The sequence below is a fragment of the Pinus tabuliformis genome, chromosome 7 (genome assembly GCF_031772625.1).
Source record: "Pinus tabuliformis cultivar Carrire ecotype Pingquan chromosome 7, CPIR1, whole genome shotgun sequence".
Classification (NCBI taxonomy): Eukaryota; Viridiplantae; Streptophyta; class Pinopsida; order Pinales; family Pinaceae; genus Pinus; species Pinus tabuliformis.
The window spans coordinates 1,617,155,119-1,617,176,012 of NC_142293.1; the positions used below are offsets into that span (position 1 = coordinate 1,617,155,119).

Here is a 20,894-nt window from a genome sequence, read left to right on the forward strand (position 1 = left end):
CCGAACCCGTTTTACGAAATGCTACCAAGTATCATCAACTCATCAGAGCATTGATGTTCTTGGTGAACTCTCGTCCGAATATATGTTTTGCAGTCAACACATTGAGTGAACATATGGTTGAGCCTCACCGCTCACATTGGATTGGTGCCAAGAATCTGTTGAGATATCTTCGTGGCACAATCACTCATGGGTTGAGATACACTGCCGGAGATGTGAGACTACATGGATATACCAATGTTGATTGGGTAGGCAATGTGGTGGACCGAAAGAGCACTTCTGGGTGTTGTTTCTCTTTGGGATTTGCCTCAATATCCTGGATGAGCAGGAAGCAGAAGTTGGTGGCTTTGAGCACTGCCGAGGCAGAGTACATTGCTACTAGTATGGCCTCTTGTGAGGCAGTCTGGTTGTGAAATCTCTTCAGTGAGCTGTTTGGATTTACATTGGATACCACCGTGATCCTGTGTGACAACCAGAGCAGGATTCGTTTATCAGAGAATCTCGTATTTCATGATCGCTCCAAGCATATCGATATCAGGTACCACTATATTCGGGATATGGTGCAGCGGGGAGCAATAAGGCTCCAACATATCGATACAGATGAACAGGTTGCCGACATTTTGACGAAGTCCATGGGAAAGGTCAAATTCTTGACTTTTCGAGAACGACTTGGTGTCGTTCAAAGACCCTCATATGAGGGTCGAGTATGATGTATTGAGCTCTGGGAGCTCCAGGGGGCACGGGGTACTTCTTGGAGCGACATGCGACCACAAGGTGACTCACCATCCCCTGGTGGTGCACTATGTATAGGGTGAAAGGTTCAACCTTCCCCTGTGACACCCCGTGGCGACTGTGGAACGGGATGATTAGTTCTCCTGTGGGCCAGGATGATTAGTTCTCCGTGGCGACTGTGGGACAGGATGATTAGTTCTCCTATGGGCCAGGATGATTAGTTCTCCGTGGCGACTGTGGAACAGGATGATTAGTTCTCCTGTGGGCCAGGATGATTAGTTCTCCTGTGGCAACTGTTGGACAGGATGATTCGTTCTCCTATGGACAAGATGATTAGTTCTCCTATCGAGGCATCCTACCCATGCAGTCTGGGACTCATGGGAAGTACCTTTCATCTAATCAATGAGTAGGGAAATGGGGTTAGGGACCATTAGCAGTACTATCGATGGACGCATCATTGTATCCACTGTACTCCCTATGTTAGGATGACCTCCATTGATTTGGGTTCGATGATACTGATCTGGGATCAATGAGAGTGGTATGACAAACTCTGAGACTGACTTCAAGTCAATGGAGGATGGTATGATACATCCTCAATCATTTCTTCTTCTTCATAGTTCAAGCAGAGCAGAGCAGGGCCAAGTAGTGCAGGACAGTGCATTTGATGGCTGGAATAGTAGCGATGGTCAGACGGATTGCAGATGGAGATCTCCCTAGTTGAGAGGGAGTGTTAAAATTGGCAACTAGGGCCAAACTCCATGTGGGTCACCTCATTTATGGCAGCTGATATTTTTCCTAAATTCCTCTTGTCGAGAGGTGTAGGATTGATCTAAAGATCATCCGATTACGACAAGTATTTATGGAGATATGAATTTATTTGTATTTACTTGACAAACTATCAAGGTCAGCCAGCAGTTAAATGTGTGGCACACATACCGAGTGAATCATATAAATACAAGAGAGGTTGATTCATTTTCTCATCATCTCATCTCACTCATTCTTCCCTCTCTCTCCTTAGCTTTAGGTTATACAAGGAGCAGCTCACACGTGGGAAGAAGGAGGATGCATTAGGGCAAGGAGGACACTGAAAGGAGGATGCAAAAGCTGCTGAAGGTCTCTTTGACCTGCGTTGACCAAGCGTTGACTCATCAAGGGTGCGGTTTTGGTGTGGCTGCCTCTCCTAGGCAGGCCGCAGATTTTGGCACAAAAATCGAGGCAAACCATTCACAAGTTTGAAACTTTGACCAGCGTTGACTACCGTAGTTTTGGGCAGCATGTTGACTTCAGTCAATAGCAGTTTGACTATGTTTTGGGGTTGTTCAAGGGTTGTTTCTTCAGGCTGTTCGAGGGCTAGTTGACTGGAAATTGACCAAGCATATTGGAGGTCAATTTCAACTCGTTTGACCAAGTTTGACTTTGTTGATCTAGGGTTTGCTGCTACTGATATAAAATTACAGAATTCTGATTTTGTACTATTTCTCTCTGCTGAACTATTGAAGATAAAAGAAGATTTGATCAAAGGGTTTCCCCGCATTGGGGTTTGTCCCTGGCTAGCCGCCACATCTTGTGTCTCTTGTCTTGGCTTGTTTTCTATTGATCGTTTAATGTTCTATCTGCACTTTACTTAATGTATATGTGATTGCTAATATGTGGCTAATAAGAAGAAAAGAAGTAAACTACTCTAAGCATAGAACATACCATAATTTAACAGCCCTCTACTCTGAGGCAAGTTTTTATCATTACAAGCCAGCAAAGATTGGTTTTTGGTTGTTACAAGACCACTAGCTCATTTGGCCTTATTTCTGAAAAGACCAAGCTCTGAAGGAAGGAGCAAGGGTCTTCTCTGTTTCGGCCCTATTGATTGCATTACATATCTAAGGATCCGAGCATCTAAAAGTCCATACTATTATCTAGAATAGTTGATGCCTAATCATTTATGATGGATCCTTCAAGTGCATGAAACTTCAGTAATTAATTAGTTCGTTGAAGCAGTGTTTTATTCTTTATGCAGCCTTGTTCCCTTTTTGTACATCACTTTGAGACTCGTCTGGCAGCGTTCAATTTTTTAGTACAAGTGCGCACTACTGAAAATTTATTGGCACAGTCAATCGAGTCTATTGTTGCAAATTAGGGCACTAGACATGATTATTGTTGAATTGTGGTGTTCAAGGTCTGAGACACCACTCGGCCTCCATTTCAGAGATACAAATTCCACGCAATCTAAGGCTTATATTTCAATGGTTTATTCACTCCTCATCTGGAACAGGCATTGCGTATATCTGTGCACCTGTGATCTTTGGGCAACGATTTTTTAAAAAGAGCAGCAATCCAATTATTGCAGACTCAACTATTAAATTGGCCTTCTTCAATTGCGACCTCGACTGTGATCCAAGACATTGTGCACAATTATTATTTTATTACATGCATTACTCTTATTCAGCAAGCTGATATCACTCAAGACTCAAGGTGGAGGTTGTTCTGGTTCCAAGTTCTAAACAAGTGGAATTGATCCAGCGTTGTGGTTAAATACATGGAGAAGACATGAATGTTTCAAATCGTCGAGTGTGTTGAATTAAAAAAGTGGAACAAGTCACGACATCTCAAGGGTTAATGTGGCTCTTGCGCAAGGTCCCCACCGTAGCTTTAGATTGACACATACATGCTCTCGTAGGCACATTTAGGAATCAGCTTTTCCTGGTGACTCAATATATTGTTGTTTGATGAAGCCTTGTGAAACTTTGAGTTTTTTTAGATATATCATATGAGTACCTTGTTCGTGCATATGTAATATGGTAAGGGAGAGGTTGGGTCCCATGTTCAAATATTTTATTTGGTTGCAATTTTGTTGCACAGTTTACAAAGGTTGGTGATTGATGTTATATTTGGAGGGAGCATGGAAATTTATATATTGTAGAGTAATTATTTTGGTTTGATATGATCATATATTTGGATCAAAATTGGGAACTGGAAGACATTGGGCAATTTGTAGAATTTGTAGTTTACTATATGGTTTAATATGGTTTTTGAATGCTTTTATATTTGTGGTGTTAATGAATGTTTTTATATTTGTCTAGATTGCATCAAGTTGGAAGTTCCATTGAAGGATCACTAGAAACCCTAGCTCAAGGGTTTAGATTCCCTGGACGATGGACATACCTAGCTCAAGGGTTTGGAATCCCTGGACGATGGACATACCATGCACTTGTTAGAGGTTTCTGAATAAGCAGATCAGTGAGTGTGCCTTGGAGACCCTCGCCATTGGATTCTCCTTTTCATGGAGATTTTGTTGATATGCGAAGCGTCTCGTGGGCCTTCATGGTTTGTGAGTTATGCCCGTTAGAAGATGAAGGGCCCATCCTGTGGGCAAAACCCCCCAAAAGTTGATGATGTGGCATCTCACTATTTGATAAGATCATGAAGTCAAATGAAATCTTCCTATTAAGAATAAATTAATTATTTTGAGGGCATTAATCATTTAATTAAAAAGATCAAGGATTGTGGCTCCAAAGTATTTGTCGTTCAAATTTCAAATGGCTCTCAATCAATGGTTGGCCTCATCAAAAGGTATTTTGGCTCCATAGAATTCGAGTTTCGAATTTTTAATTCCCTCTAAACACAATTCGGGTACCTCTCATGTGATCTTCAAAATCTATATAAAGGCATTTGATTTGACCGCTAAGCAATGCAATTTTTAAACATACATCTCTTGAGGGATTTGACTCTGTGTTTGATCTTCAGCCCTGTGATGAAGAAGCTATTCAACAATAGGCTTGAAGACCAACCTAATCTCTGAACAGCGAGGGTTTAAAGGGTAGGGTTGTTTTATCTTTGATCTTGGCACCTGGAATTCGTTGGTTATCTTTTACAAGACTCAACCCTCTACTCTGAGGCAAGATTTTATAATTACAGGCCAACAAAGATTGGTTTTTGGTTGTTACAAGACCACTAGCTCATTCGGCCTTATTTCTGAAAAGACCAAGCTTTGAAGGAAGGAGCAAGGGTCTTCTATGTTTCGGCCCTATTGATTGCATTACATATCTAAGGATCTGAGCATCTAAAAGTCCATGCTATTATCTAGAATAGTTGAGGCCTAATCATCTACGATGGATCCTTCAAGTGCATGAAATTTCAGTAATTAATTTGTTCGTTGATGTAGTGTTTTATTCTTTATGCGGCTTTGTTCCCTTTCTGTACATCACTCTGAGGCTCGGTCTGGCAACGTTCAATTTTTTAGAACAAGTGTGCACTACTAAAAATTTATTGGCACAGTCAATCGAATCTACTGTTGCAGATTAGGGCACTAGACATGATTATTGTTGAATTGTGGTGTTCAAGGTCTGAGACACCACTCAGCCTCCATTTCAGAGATACAAATTCCACGCAATCTAAGGCTTATATTTCAATGGTTTATTCGCTCCTCATCTGGAACAGGCATTCAGTATTTCTGTGCACCTGTGATCTTTGGGCAACGATTTTTTAAAAAAAGGAGCAACATTCCAATTATTGCAGACTCAGCTATTACATTGGCCTTCTTCAATTGCGACCTCGACTGTGATCCAAGACATTGTGCACAATTATTATTTTATTACCCTGCATTACTCTTATTTAGAAAGCCGATATCACTCAGGACTCAAGGCGGAGGTTGTTCTGGTTCCAAGTTCTGAACAAGTGGAATTGATCCAACGTTGTGGTTAAATACACGGAGAAGACATGAATGTTTCAGATTGTCGAGTGTGTTGAATTGAAAAAGTGGAGCAAGTCACGACATCTCAAGGGTTAATGTGGCTCTTGCACAAGGTCCCCACCGTAGCTTTAGATTGACACATACATGCTCTCGTAGGCACGTTGAGGAATCAGCTTTTCCTGGTGACTCAATATATTGTTGTTCGATGAAGCCTTGTGAAACTTTGATTTTTTTTTAGATATATCATATGAGTACCTTGTCTGTGCATATGTAATATGGTAAGGGAGAGATTGGGTCCCATGTTCAAATATTTTATTTGGTTGCAATTTTGTTGCACAGTTTACAAAGGTTGGTGATTGATATTATATTTGGAGGGAGCATGGAAATTTATATATTGTAGAGTAATTAATTTGGCTTTTTGGTTTGATATGGTCATATATTTGGATCAAAATTGGGAACTGGAAGACATCAGGCAATTTGTAGAATTCTTAGTTTACTATATGGTTTAATATGATTTTTGAGAGCATTATTGAACCAAATTAAGAACTGGGAAAAGCATTGAGATCAGAAGCATTTGCAGTAGTTGATGATGCCGGTATGAGCAACTAGGGTTTTGTTACAGTATATTGTTTCAGCATCCTATGATCCCAAGCTCGTCAAGGATAAAACTTACAGTTGGGCATAGGTCAAACTGGTGGCATCTAGGTTTGTGCTCGTGGGCACAAGTAAACAGTGATAGCAGTTGCAATATTACAAGATTGTGATGCTTGAGCAGATACAGTTCAGATCATTGTGTTAGTGGATTGGATGTACTACTACTAGGGTTATTAACAAATATATCTATACAACAAGCAGAGTTGGGTTTCAGTTGCAGAAGTTGAAGTACATCATTGGGATTGACAGCTAGGTTTTGATAGTTGAACATATGAAATTGTTGCATCTGTTGATGACTTTGTGCCAGTATTACAAAACGACTAAAGCCAACAGTTTATTTGATGTTATTTATTTCATTGAGCACAGGGGGATCGAGTCTGAAAATTGTGAAACATGATCCATCGGTTGATCAGGGTGGTTGGGTGGTGCAAGGCAGGAGAGTGGAGTTTCCTTAGGTTGGATCCTAAGAACTTGATGTAAATCTTTGAAAGACAAATATTAAGAAGCATTCAATGGTTTTTGTCCCGGAGGGGTTTCCACCTAAAAATATTTGTCCATTGTCTATTGTCTCTATTTGTTATGCATTATTGAATGGTATTGATGAAGTTTATGTTTATCTTATGCTAATAACAATTAATGCTTTGTTGAATTAAAAATATACTAATTGATAAGAAACACCGATTCACCCCCCTCTCAGTATTTCCAAAGGTAAAAGTGGGTCCCATGCCGTATGTGTGCCCAAGACCTTACGGCCCCAATAAAAAGATCAGTAATAACTCCCTTGAAGAACCTTCTTTATTATGTCATATGGAGAATTTGGTTACAAAGAAATCAAACTTTATTCGAAGGCAAAGGTGGATGCCCCTTGTGCGTAGCACACAAGGTTCGAACTGCCTTTAAAGAAAAGGAGGTCACTATAAAGATAGACAGGCCCCCTTCGAGCACCTTTGTTTAACCCATAGTTGCGGGGGAGCGCCCCCCCCCCCTCGAACCCGCTCCCGAATCGCGCTCCGGGCAAGAGCGGCTCCGGAGCGCGCTCCCAAAATCACTCCCGGATGAGAGCGATTTTCGGGAGCGCGCTCCCGAAAAAAATTTGCGCTTTCCCGAAAAAAAATTTGCGCTCCCTGCCATTTTCGGGAGCGTTGCAGGGAGCAATCGCTCCGTCACTCCCGGAGCGATTTTTAACGCCCGGGAGCGATCGCTCCCGGGGATTAAAAAAACGCTCGAGAGCGTTTCGACGAGCGCCGAGAGCGATCCGGCGGAAAAAAATTCCGCGGACACCAAAAAATATCGAATTTACAAAACAAAACAATAAAAAATAATAATAATAATAATAATTTGTTTTAAAAGCCCAATGGGCCTAAAAAAATTTCATTATCACTTCATTGAGCAAGAGCTTGGAGCAAGAGCAAGAGCAAGAGCAAAAAATATCGAATTTACAAAACAAAACAATAAAAAAAAAAAATTTAAAAAAATAATAATAATAATAATAATAATTTGTTTTAAAAGCCCAATGGGCCTAAAAAAATTTCATTATCACTTCATTGAGCAAGATCTTGGAGCAAGAGCAAGAGCAAAGGAGCGAGGAGCAAGTGCTGAGGAGCGAGGAGCAAGTGCCGAGGAGCGAGGAGCAAGCCTGCAGAGGTAAGTAACTTAGTAATTTAGTTAGTTTAATTTAGTTAGGTAGTAATTTAGTTTATTGAGTTTAAAAATCATGATTTTAAATTAAATTAATTCATCCCAATAAATTAAATTAATTTGCAGATTCAAGAATCAAAACCCTACAAACATCAAACACCATGGACCTGGCTATATTTCTTGGCATTTTCCTCTTCCTGGTCCCTTTTATGGTTATTATGGTGCTGGAGAGTAGGAAACGGAGGGGCCAAACTGAAGAGGGGGATGAAGAAGCTGGAGAAAGTCAAATTGGTGAAAACCCCGGTGAGGAGGAGCTGGAGGAGGGTGAACATGACCCTCAAAAAACTAAACAAGACCAAACTCCATTGTGGAAATATGTTAACAGGGCTGAAACAGGGAGAGGGGGTGGAACCACTAAATTTCATTGCCCCCATTGCAACACTGATTACACAGGTTCATACACCCGTGCTAGAAGACACCTCTGCGGGAAAAGGCCATGGGATGGAGACAAACAAATAGGAATCAAAACTTGTACAGTGGTGTCAGCAGCGGATAGAGCCAAATACATAAGGGAAGAGGAGGAAGCCCAATACAGATCACAAAAATCAAGGGGTTTCTTTGAACCAAGCTCACACTCACAAAGAACTCCTTCAGCGTCCTCCCAAGGCAGTGGATATGGAGGCACAGGGTCATCATCTTTAAGACGTAGAACCATATCAGATTTCCTTGATGAGGGGTGTAGGAATGATGTGGATTCAAAGGTTTACAGGTTTCTCTATGCATGTGGGATACCATTCAATGTTCTTCGCTCACCTTATTGGCACGAAATGGTTTCTGCCATAAATGATGCCCCTAAAGGATACAAGAGCCCTGGGTATGACAAGGCAAGAACCGTTGGCCTTGATCATGAAAAAGCAAAAATATCACATTCTTTGAATAGAATGACAAGTTCTTGGACTGACCATGGGGTGTCCATTGTATTTGATGGATGGGCAAATGTAAAAGGCAAGCCATTGATAAGTGTTCTTGCTGTGTCTGTTAGTGGTCCCATCTTTCTAACTGCACATGATTACTCAGACAAGTTCAAGACCACCATCAACATTGCAGAAGCATTACTTGAGTATTGGCCCATACAATGTCATCCCAGTCATCACTGATAATGCTCCTAATTGTAAGGCAGCGGGAGCAATTATTGAGGATAAATACCCCAACATATTTTGGTCTGGATGTTTGGTTCACACATTGAACCTTCTGTTGCATGATATTGTCAAGAACAAAAATGAACAATACCAATGGATTGGTGATTTGTACAAGAAAGGCAAACAAATGATAAAATTTATTACAAATCATAGCAATACCCATGGCCTTTTCCGCAATCACTCGAGATTGGAGTTGTTGAAGATTGCGAAGACCAGATTTGGTAGCTATTACCTCACCTTCAGGCGCCTTTTGAAGGTAAGAGAGGCATTAGCTAGCATGGTATCTACTATCAAATCCACATTGGCAGGTATTAAATGAAAGGGCTACAAATGCAGCTGACATGGGAGGTTTTGAAATGGTGGAGGAGGCCGCTCTTGATGGGCAGTTTTGGACAAGTGTGAGGCAGGTATTGGATTTCACCAAGCCAATTTATCACATGATTCGGTTTGCAGATATAGACAAACCAATGATTGGCGAGGTGTATGAGCAAATGGATACCATGTTGGGGGAAATAAAAGATATTGTTCATAATAGAGATCCCAACTTGTACAAACTGATTCATGATTGTGTGTGTGAACGGTGGAATAGGCTTAATCTTCCACTACATTGCTTGGCGTATATCCTTACACCAAAATACTACTCTACATCTTGGTTGGGCCAACCTGCAGCAGGGGGTGGGGCTAGGACCAAACCCCATTTAGATCCAGAGGTAACTAAAGGATATTTGGAAGCATTAGAAAAGTTGGTACCTGACAGGGAGGAATGTGCAGCTGTGCGCCTTGAAATAGGCAAATACTTCAGTGGCACTGGTTTGTATGGTAACTTCCATGCAATGGATGACAGAGATAGATTTGATACTCTCACATGGTGGGAAACATATGGCGGCCAGGGACTTTTGCCAAAATTGGCAAAAAAAGTTCTTTCACAGGTTGTAAATACTTCTTCTGCAGAGAGGTGTTGGAGCACCTACAGCTACATACATAATGTGAAAAGAAACAGACTCAATGAAAACCGAGCAGAAAGCTTGGTTTATGTGCACTACAACTTGAGGTTGTTGAGTCATTACTGTGATCGGGCTTATGAGGATCCCACATATAAAATTTGGGACAATCACCCAGAGGATGACAATTTGGAAGATGGCATTGTACATATTGAAGAACTGGAAGAGGAACTTGTAAGGGATGAAGATGAAGCAGCCATGCCACCTCCACCATCCAGTAGCAGTGCTCGAGGTCCGAGTCTTGTTCCTTTGCTGTCGCCACCTCCATCTACACCCTCACGTGGAGGTTCTAGTTCTGGTCGTCGGTCTGTGCGGGAGACTCCTAGAAGACCACCACGACCTGCTTATACTCCTGGAGACTCTCGTGGCAAGGGCCACATGTAGATTTACAGTTTACTTGTCTTTTTTAGTTTCTATTAGACTTTAGTTTTCATAACTGTTGAGTTTTGAGTCCTTGACTCTTGACTCTTGACTCTTTCATATCATAATGATATTTTTTGTAAACAATATATCACTGTGACAATGAAAATTTGAAGTTTGAAGTTGGGCCTTGGCAATTATAACTCATTGGTAATGATTGTGAATTATTAATATGATGCTTCGTGAAAGACTAAAGTTGTTTCATTTCATTCCATTATTCATGTTTCATTTTATAAATTTACAACATTTCATATCATGTTAACAATTAGAAGTTAGGACTTAGAAATATCTTAGATATTACTTCTTGTAATGGTTAAACTTAGCTTACAAGTACAACTTTGGTGATCAATGATGATAAATGTTATTGAATTTTCAATTTTGAAAGCTTGAAGTTGAAACTTTAAGATTGAATTTGATGAATCCTGATTCATGAGACTCAATATGTTGCAGTTGTAATATGTATTTTACTAACTTGTGGACATGGTTGATGACGATTATAATTTCTAGATGATTGATGTGATATGGTTCAATGATCAATCTATGTTTTTTTATGTTTTTTATGTCTATTTCATCATTCTACATGTTTTTGTTGACATATATGTATCAAAAATTAAAAAATATAAAAAATATATATATTTTTAAAAAATCGCTCCCGAATTCGCTCCCAAACCGGGAGCTTCTGAAAATGGTCGCTCCCGCTCCCGTTTTCGCTCCCGCTCCCGCTCCCAAGCAACATTGGTTCAACCAGTTAATAGCATGAACTTATTTTGATGGTGCTTTTCAGGGGATTCCAGGCAGTTGTGGAGATGGTATTGTGTTACATCTGACCTCTGATCATTTTTTTCATTTTAAACTAGGAGTGGAATTGGCACTAATAATTGGGCTGAGAATATAGCCCTTGGGGTGCTATTAAACTTACTCAAGAAAAAGGAATAAGACTTTTATAAATGGTGGGTGACTCCAAGTTAGTCGTAGATTGGTTTATAGGGAGAGCTCACCTAAATATTATAGCTATGTTACCTTGGCAGCGTAGAATCCCAGAGTTACAGGAAACTTTTGAATCAATCTCCATAGAACATGTCTATCAAGAGTTTAATCTTCAGTCTGAAGCTCTTTCAAAGGAGTTGATTGCTCTACATGAAGGCCTTTTGGTTTGCAAAGAATTCCAAGGTGAGGAGCACATCCCAGAAATACAGTCTTTTATCCCTTGATTGTTGGTTAACAGGTTCAGGAGGAGGTCATTTGGTCTTTTTGTTTTTGGATAATACTGGTGTCTTTCTGAAGGTTACTCTCAGAGTCTCGATGTACTGTTACTTTCTGTAACCAGTTGAGGTATCTGTAAAAGCTGGAATGTACTATTGACAATACTGGCTGCATGTCATAAGCGTCTATCTGGTACATACAGTACTCTTTCTTGACATGTCAAAATCGTTCTGTGTATATTTTGAATTCTACTTGATATTAGAAAATATAAAGTATTTTTCTTGGTAGAAGGAAAAAAAAAAAGATAATTAAGCATATTCTAGCTGTTATGTAACATGAGATTTAAAATGTTGGAACTTGTATCTAAGGAAATTTCTGTATATGCCAGAGCAAGCAAGTGTTGGCTGGCCGTAGAAAATTAAGGGCAAAAATCTGGCCTTACATCTGTCACTACAGAAAGATACCCCCTTTCTACCTATTTCAAAACTGCTGGAACTTCTTCTGATCATACATAAAAAGGAAGTACATACATACTGTAGATGAGTAGATAATACCAAGTTTGCAGAGCTTTGATTCTTGCTTGTTTTTCTCCATATCAGTCTTTGGTCTTAGGGCGTGGATTTTGTGGCTCATCCTTTGTTGGGCATTTAGGGAGTGGACTCCCTCAGGCGGACAATTTCTGGGTGACAGAGGGCAACTCAGCAGGGGGGAAGAGAGAATTTTAGAAATTATGTTTAGAAAATCAGGGAGGAAGAATATGGAATTGGACATGCAGGAACTGCAGACTGAAATCATGAATGAAACTCAAATACAATCAGATGGCAGCCACCTTCACTTTCTCTATGGACCAGATCAATGAAATGAAGATTAAAATTAACCAAATGGAGGACGAGATGGCTAGCCTGCGAACCCAGATTAAGGACATGAACCAGAAGATAAAGCTTGACCAGCCCTCTGCATCTGACAACTCGGTTTGTGTCAGCTCCAAGTACAACCCAGATCTGAACTTGACTAATCCTACTCAACAAGTGAACCCTCTCCCTAGGGAGGCATATAAACATCTCTAACTCTGTGAATGAAATGTAAATTTTGTCAGCTTGTAGGAGTTTTTGGAGAATGTATCAATGGAACAATGTATGGATCAAAATCCTCTTGAATAGCTAACAATCTAGATCTAAAAAGGACAGTAGAGGAATTCCTCTTTTTGACCTATTGTCCAATTTTTGTATCAGACTTTAATATAGGTATCTCTAATGTATTTGTTGTGACACCAACACAACATTTCAATATGATATAAATTCTCGATTTCGGTTTAAAAAGTACACATTTAGAAATCTATGGATGTATGTTATAGGATTTTGGTGCAAAGGATCTAATAGGATTACAATTGTTTTGAATCATCCATGAAAAACCTGCTCTCTAAACATTGGTTGTATATTGTTGTGCCCCAGGCATAGATTATGCTAATATCATTTCTATTGCTATCGTTTACAAAAACATTTTGTGAACAAAAAATGGCATTTTCCATGTATCAACATAAATGTTTAACAAATTTACTTGGGCAAGGTGCCTCATAGAATTGATAAGTATTTGTGAGAAACCTTTCAAGAATTGCCATTTCTAATTTTGTTCACCCTTTATTAGTAAGGTTCATCTCTCAACTTGCAAATAGCTCAAGATAAGGATAGATTTATCTTCATCAAACTTCCTCGATGTCACTGGATGATTGTAAACCAATATGTCCAAGTTAGGAACCTTAAACAACAAAAGTGATGCCTTTATCAGTCATTTGACTTCTCTCTACCCAAGCGAGTATAGGTAGTTCCCTTCAAAATAACAATATGATATTATAGAGGAATCCAAACTGGATTAGAGTTCTTATTTCATATGCTAAAAAATGGTAGAAATTAGAAATGGTTTTATACTATATCAAACAATTCACCAAGAACTTTTATGGTTGTTAAATACAATGGAAGATTCACCAAGGATTTTTATAGTTGTGTAAACTTGTCGAAGATTAACCAAATCATTAGAATTAGTAAATTAGCCAACAATTTTTACGGCTGTATGTATATTAGCCTGGGGAATTTTATACATATAAAGAAGATTCGCCCAATTATTACCCTTAGGCATCTGTTCAAATTTTCCCTGAGCATGGAGCAGAAGGTGACCCAGTCCCACTAAAGTTACTTATTCTGTAGATAAAGCATGAAAAATACATCATAAAAATTTCCAGGAATTAACATGGCACAAAGAGTACTAAATAACAATTTTTTTCAACTGAATGCAAATACACATCTAATTGAGTCGTTGTGCATTACTGTCAACCACTTCGTTATCAACTAAAACTTATCATCTTTCCGAGGAAGAGCGAAGAGTTTTAATTCTGATTTTGATTATAATATGGAAAGATATACATTACAGCAAGTACTTATTGGTTTCCAGCATCTTTACCGCCTGGAGTGATAATTTGCATAATAAACACAGCGGTCAAGAGGGCAGGGGAATACTGAAAACTGGATAGGCTTCGAATCAAACCCAGAAATTGGGACATGCCCACAGCCAATGATCTGCTCTACAAGTGAGCTACATGCCCATTCATGATCAACAACCTTACCAGCCAACTAAAGATGTGTAAGAACTTGGGACATGCCCATAGCCAATGATCTGCTCTACTAGTGAGCCACATGCCCCTTCATGACGAACAACCTTACCAGTCAACAAAAAGTCTGTATTCATCCATCGAATTGAACATTTTAGAAAGGCTTCGATAATAGTTTACTTAGTGGACACCAACAGTCGAACACCACCTGGCGATGTTGAAAACTAAAGAGTGGGAATTTTAGAATCGAACCTGGAATCCTTCAACCTAGGACCCGCCACCAGTCAATAAGTTGTTTTACCACTGAGTTACATGCCCGTTCACGGTTGCCACCCATAGCAATGCAACCCAATGGTGGATTACTATATCGAACACCCCTTTCGATTACAACTCCTAGCTATCTCAGCCCTATTGCAACGTACCATGTTGCAAACTAAAAAAGGTAGGTGTACAAAGCCAGCTGACATGCTGTTCTGCAAATGAACTACATCCGATGTCATGGAGCGTTTTAGGAAACAACAGACCATCTAACACGCACAACGCTAACGTATGGGATGGGAAGGGGATTATCTAGAAAACTAGCAGCCCTCCACAATCTGCACCATTGCCACTATCTACAAATCCAACGTAGGGGATGGAAGAGTGATTTCTTTACCGTGACAAAATCCAAAAGAAAATGAATGCTGCTACGGGATCGGGACATGAGTTTCTTTTAATGACATTAGTTTATTTTAATGACAATGCAGATCCAAGTAAAAACTATGTTACCAAAAACTAGCAATGAAAAAGGGAAACGGCAATCGCGGGTTTTATAAAAGGAAACCTTCCGGGGTTTTTTAAATACAAATGCGAGAATACGACTATCAACAATCATCATACCTACATTGTGTATCAGACTAGTCAAAAGTGAACCTGAAGGCATACCTTGCAGATCTCCGCTGCTCCTCTTTCTGATGCCTGCAAAAGATTGCCCTTTCCTGACTTCGGCTCTCCCCGGCTCCCCCGTGGCTCACACAGAGCCTAAAGAAAGCTTCAGGCGACCCAAAGCGATTGTTTATACAAAGATCCTAACCCTAAAATTACTTAATTTTTTTCAATCATTTCATGGGTTCTATTTTATTACAAATAATTTATACGTTAAATTTTAGTTGAAAGTTTTACAGGACGACAGGGAGAGACAAAGAACACATTTCCCAGTAAGATGTGGAGATAAATTCATCTCTTTTTAACCAATATTTAACTTTTCAAAAATTGATGTATTATATTATAAGTCAATAAAATGCGCTATCTTTACGAACTTTTCCATGTGGATATGTTTAACTAGGCAGGTAAAGTCCCATCTAGTCTATAAACATGTATGATGTTATTACTGATTAATAATGTTGGTTTGTTTTTTGGTTTTTCTAAGTTTCACTTAATATGAGTATAGTATCCATTTAAAACGTTAGGAATAAAAATTAAAATATAATTATTTTAAAAGATTCATTATTGTTATTATTAAGTTATTTATTTATTTTTTTATGGAATATATGTTTCTAGTTTGAGGCATGTGATTTTCAGGATCATTGGAAGGGTTATCAAGGAAGAAGATTAATGTAATCTAACATCGTGAGATGATATTGTGGATAGAGGTCATTATTAAGGGTTTGGTGATCAATGTTATAAGAGGAATCTTTTGAGATAGTTCTCACATATTGATCTATATATTGAGGGTTCTTTCCATGTGCAAGAGTATTTACTCCTCTCTAAGTAGTTTTGTACTAACGAAAATCTTAAATTCCTTATACTCCAAGTTATGTAGGAATTTCCTTTCTATGTTACACAAGTTAGGGCTTGCAAGGTCTAAAGAGCAAAGGAGTGTCAAGTTCTTTAGTACACATGAGGGTTTCCAACAATAGTGCTTTGTTGGTCATTCACGATGTTAACTAAGGAGGCTAAATGGTACCCTTAACCATACTACCATATGCCCTATAATATGAGAGTGATCTCTTGAAGTGTTATTCTTGGTGTACTATTGCAACAAGGTGACTAACAAGTTTATGTAAGGATGGTTTCTAGTGCATCTAAGGGGCTTTTAATATACTCGAGGGTACATGGAAGATTGAATTCATATACAAGATACGTCTAATGCAACACTACTTTCCAAGTACCAACAGAGGTGTACAAGTGTAACAGCCCTCGTGAAAATTCCATGTAATAAAAGTTAATAAAGGTAAAATAATAACCATGGTTGATGGGACACTTATTCCAAGTTGAATGTTGGGCAAGACATCCTAGTGTGGGCGTTCATTGGTTTATTATGGCTAAGGAAATTGGCAAAGGCAACGGCAAAGGCTTGGGAAAGGCAAAATGGCATTTTGGCACATTTATTTATGAAAATAATGGAAATTAGGAGAAAAGAGAGATGAAAGGTCACATGTTGCATGTGAGGAGGAAAATGAAGGAAAATAATGGAAAACGAAGAAAATAGAGGCCTCATTAATAAAAAGGCTTCTAAGGATCAGTTCACGGACTTTTGTCAGTTCAGTTTTGGAGCTCTTTCTCTCTATTCTCCCTCTCTCATACTCTTGGACACTTAGAGTTTTCTTGGAGCACTCTTGGATAGTGTGGCATACTTGGAGTTTTGGAGCAAGAAGGCAAAGGAAGAGCAGGAAAGCACAAGAAGACATCGGGATCAGCAGCTACAATGGGTTTTTCTTGCAGGTACCGAGTTGCATGTATGTTTTCCTCACTAGTTTTGGCATGCATGGCATATGCATATGGTTTATTGGTCACGATCTATCGCTGGCATGGAGGATTGCCTGGATTAACAATGGATTTGCCTAGCCTTGTCATTTCCTGGATAACCAAGGTGTTGTGGGTTCATTTCTTTGTTTTTCTGGTTAGTTTTCATGTTTCCTTTAGCTTGGGTGGAGTTATTAGTTCCTGGAAGCCCTTTAATAGCTTGGGTTGAGTTATTAGTTCTAGAAACCTTGGTTGGACAAATGCTTTGGAAGCCCTTGCTGGGTTGAGTTACTAGTCCTAGAAGCGTTGGTTGGAACAACGCTCTGGAGCCCTAGAAGGCTTGGGTAGAGACCAATTTGGTGATGGTTTTGTGATGTCTGATCGTGAAGTGGAGTCATTGTTTGATGGGTTGAGGTGCTTTGGCCTCTAGAATGGTTTTGATTGATGTGTTTTATGAGGTCCCACAGTTATGCTTATAATATGGCATGGGGGTGACTTGCTAAAGAGAGATTTGGCTCAGCCATGTCTACGGTCGAGTGGTTCGTGGAAGTCCCACGATTGGTTGGCCTTTGCATCATTAATATGAGGTTATTTCTCCTCGTTATTTCTTGAGTATTATATTGGTTTATAAGTGGATGATATGATTATTGTTTCCTTTGTATTTTTGTTGTTATTATGTTGGTTATGAACATGTATTACGATAATGGCTATGCATGGCTCTCATCATGTTTTTACTCATAAATGAATGAACAATGTATTTATGGCCTAATGGATGAAATTGCAGCTAATGTGTTGAGGCATCAATTCTTCTTAGCGATCCTCAGATGAGTATGAGACACCTATGCTCAGATCTGTTGTTTAAACCTGTAGATTACGTAATTGTGACATGTTTGATGAAATCCCCGTCATGGCTAGTAGGGGTCCAGTCAAGTCCTTGTTCAAGTAATTGTATGTGTATCAGTATTCTGTTGTTATCTTTCATTTCTGAAAGTGGCATTTAGTTTTGGCCAATGTCCTGAGCTTTGGGCCTGAAACAGTGACCCAAATCCCGGAGATGCAGGCACAACCCTGGGCAGAAAAGTCCCTGGACACATGCATACTCATGTTGTGGGAGCGTTTGGGGGCTCATGCACACATGCTTGTCCATATCAAGGGAGTGACCAAGGGTTTAATGGTCTAAAAACTCAGTGGAACCCAGGGGTTGGTTACCTGAGTGCTTGGGATGGTTCCTGGGAGTCATGTTGTTGATGTGTAAGGTATGTATGGTGTGTTTCTGTCAGTTCCACATCCTTAAGGTGACTTAGGAGGTTGAATCATATCATAGTAACTTCTCGTCACATGTTAACCCCGGTTGGGCCATTACTTGGGTAGATGTGGGAGGAGGGTACTACAACAAGGTCATCCAAATAGGTGACTCTACTTGTATTCCTTGCATGAATGCTTTCCAACCTCAATTTTACCTATTGAACAATAAATATCTATGTTTAAAGACACTAAAATACATCTCTAACCTTCTTAAAAAAAACAAAAGAAATCTAAAATTTGGGTGCATATTGGCATGTGAAAGTGTTATGATACCACTTGTGGTGTCCCTTAATAGTTGAAAGAAAAAACCTAGATTAGTATTCATAGAAGTGTAAAGGTGGAAAGCAATAAGATGAAACCAAAGGATGAAGAAACAACAATAACCAAACCTTTATTAATATTCTAAGTAGGAAGTAATGTTCACTTGTCTTTTCGAGGGGGCAATTTCGAATTGAGTAAGAGCCCCAAAACAATATTAATAATGTGGCACCCAATTACATGGCTTCTACTACTATAAATAGATGATATTATCCCAAACCTTAACTACACGGTGGGTATTCATTAATGAGACTACATCAATTACCTAGTGGACCTTCTTCAATAAAACCACTTTCTATTATTGATTACACATTATATGTCAGGTAAAACTTGACTAGATGAAAGAGTCAAAGTTGCTCGATCAAACAGTGGTGGTTTTGGGCGCGTGATTTTAGTTTCCTGTGGGTTGCATGTAATGAAGCCTTTAAAAGGCTTAAAAAGACTCCACTGTAAGGGTGCAAGGGAGGTGAGTGGTGAAGGCTCACTTAGTTGAGTTTTGGCCAAGGAAATAAGCGAATTATGCTAATTGGTTTTTCCCTGGATTGGGTTTTTCCAAGATAAACATTATGTGCATTGTGTTTATGTTTTCTAATTTCTAGCTTATTGTTTTAATATTCTCTCGATAAATTTATTTCTCATCGGTAATTTTAACATGGTATCAAAGCCAAAGGTTTATTTAGGGCTTGGCTACTTGAATGTGATGGATATATCAGAGTTGAGTTTTGGCTTCAAGGGAACACCTTTGTTGTTAAGGATTTATTTGGCTTGGTGGATGTTAAATATTAAGAACTAGAGCAAGAGATCAAAAGTGGTTGCTCAATTGTGGATCAAAAAATTTGCTTGGATGAAGTGATCGAGATGAAGATTTGACAAGGTGAGAAGGAAGTGAGAGTTGTAGAGAAGCCTTATTGGGTTTTAATCAGTGGGCATGTTGATACATATTGAAGTTAGAGCAATTGTAGAGTGAGAGGATATTTTAATTGCATGGTGATAGGATGGGAATCATAATAGCAACAATTAAAAAACAAACAAACAATATATATATATATATATATATATATATATATATATATATAGATATATATATATATATATATATATATATATATATATATATATATATATATATATATATATATGTATGTATAATGGAGTTGAAAATATATTGCATGTAAATGGGCATACGGTTGTAAGACCTGGTAAGGCATGTGTAACCCAAGGAAATTATTGATAAAGTCTAGAGTTAGACCTAAGTGTTAAGGGGCATGCCAAATTAACGAATACCCTGGGTAATAACTTTGACGGGGGTAGGACTTGGAAGTGAGCAATGCTGACTCATTTGGTTGGTTTGGCCAAATTTAGTCAAGGGAAACCCCACGTCAAGGTTTAACGGGGGATTGTTAGGTAAAAATTGACTTGATGAAAGAGTGAAAGTTGCTCAGTTAAACATTTGTGGTTTTAGGCACATGCTTATGGTTTCCCATGTGTTTGTGCTCGTGGATTGCATATAATGAAGCCTTTAAAAGGCTTGGAAAGATTCCATTGTAAGGATGCAAGGGAAGTGAGTAGTGAAGGTTCACTTAGCTGACTTGGTTGGGTTTTGACCAAGGAAATAATAGAATTATGTTAATTGGATTTTTCCTCGGATTGGGGATTTCCCAAGATAAACATTGTGTGCATTGTGTTTATGTTTTCTGATTTGTTGCCTATTGTTTTTAATCTTCTCTAAAAAAATACTTTTAAGTGGTAATTTGCCTGGATTAACAGTGGATTTGCCTAGCCTTGTCATTTCCTAGATAACCATGGTGTTGTGGGTTCATTTCTTTGTTTTTTTGGTTGGTTCTCATGTTTCCTTTAGCTTTGGTGGAGTTATTAGTTCTTGGAAGCCCTGTAATAGCTTGGGTTGAGTTACTAGTCCTAGAAGCCTTGGTTGGACAAATGCTTTGAAAGCCCTTGGTGGGTTGAGTTACTAGTCCTGGAAGCCTTGGTTGGAACAACGCTCTGGAGCACTAGAAGGCTTGGGTAGAGACCAATCTGGTGATGGTTTTGTAATGTCGGGTCGTGAGGTGCAATCACTATTTGATGGGTTGAGGTGGTTTGGCATCTAGAATGGTTTTGATTGATGTGTTTCATGAGGTCCCACATTCATGCTTGGAATATGGCATGGGGGTGACTTGCTAAAGAGAGATTTGGCTCAGCCATGTCTATGGTCGAGTGGTTCGTGGAAGTCCCACAATTGGTTGGCCTTTGCATCATTAATATGAGGTTACTTCTCCTTGTTATTTCTTGAGTATTATACTGGTTTATATGTGGATGATATGATTATTGTTTCCTTTGTATTTTTGTTGTATTATGTTGGTTATGAACATGTATTATGACAATGGCTATGCATGGTTCTCATCATGTTTTTACTCCTA

At 39.0% G+C, this 20,894-nt stretch overlaps 1 protein-coding gene across 1 annotated transcript in view; it reads right to left on the minus strand.

Annotated features, from left to right (window-relative positions):
• LOC149254410 (large ribosomal subunit protein eL13z-like) overlaps positions 1-15,214 on the minus strand; it is a 39,242-nt gene extending 24,028 nt beyond the window's left edge. Inside the window, exon 1 of the mRNA XM_089460149.1 lies at positions 15,055-15,214. The gene's annotated coding sequence lies outside the window, so the exon portion shown is untranslated. The remainder of the gene's footprint in view (positions 1-15,054) is intronic.
• Between the last annotated feature and the right edge of the window lie 5,680 nt (positions 15,215-20,894).